Below are 1,176 nucleotides of genomic sequence, written 5' to 3' on the forward strand. Positions count from 1 at the left end.
CACTTACCAGAGGTACCAAGGTCCTGTGGGGGATCCTGTGGGGGTCCTTGCGGGTGTCAGGAGACTCTGTGGGAAAGGAACCCTGGTGCTCACATGGACTGGAAGGGACCTGCAACCCTGATCAGGCCGGGCCCTCTGCCTCCCCAATCAATGCAAGTCTCAGGTCCCATGGGACTGGACCGGAGCAGATGCTGTGTTCTACTCACCAGAGGTCCCAAGATCCCACGGAGGGTCCTGTGGGGGGTCCCCACGGGTGTCCGGAGACTCCACAGGCAAGGAACCCCGGTGCTGGCGTGGACTGGCAGGGACCCGTGTCCCTGATCTGGCCGGGCATTCTGCTTCCCTAATTAATGCAGTCTTAGGTTCTGCGTGATTGGATTGGAGCAGACACTGTGTTCCACTCACCAGAGGTCATAAGATCCCGTGGTGGATCCTGTGGGAGTCCTTGGGGGTGTCCAGAGACTCTGAGGCAAGGAAGCCCAGTGCTGGCATGGCCCAGAAGGCACATTTCTATTTTTAATGTAGCAGCCTTTTGCATTGGACAATTGAATGGAGAAAGTGCAAAGCAAACACATGGGTGATTTTTTTCTATATTGTTTGTAGTTTAGGAGTATAATAAATAATTTTCTCCTGGATCCTCCCTCCTTCCCTCCTTTCTTCTGCTTCTGTCTGAACCCCTCCATCTCTAGTCTCTTCCTTTCCCTCCCACATGCCAACCATTCCCATTTAACTTCCATGGTTATATTGATTTCAGGCTAGGGACAACAGAAGAAAAGGAAAAAAAACCTCACCCCCAGTTCAGTGAAATATTTAATCCAAATACTATCTTCTGATCTTTCTGGAGAATCCCAGAGAGCTCAAGTCATTGTGTACAGGTTTTAGTTACATTTTCTGAGAGAAGTAGGACATATGTGTTTACTTCAGCTTTCTTGGAGTCGGGTCTATTGTCTGTTTTGAAAGAGGTAAATGTAAAACTAAGTAATGTAATACACTTATTCTGTGATTTAGAGTCAAAATACCTAGGCATTGTCTTTTAAATGGACAACTTTGATAAAGTAGCAATTTCCCTGTCTTACTTTCTCTTTGGAAAAAGGGAAGTAACAATGACTATCTTAAGTAGATATTTGGAGACTAAAAGAGATGAATGAACTAAACAGAAGCTACACAGAAAAGCAG

The sequence above is a fragment of the Mus musculus genome, chromosome X (assembly GCF_000001635.26).
Source record: "Mus musculus strain C57BL/6J chromosome X, GRCm38.p6 C57BL/6J".
NCBI classification, from domain to species: domain Eukaryota; kingdom Metazoa; phylum Chordata; class Mammalia; order Rodentia; family Muridae; genus Mus; species Mus musculus.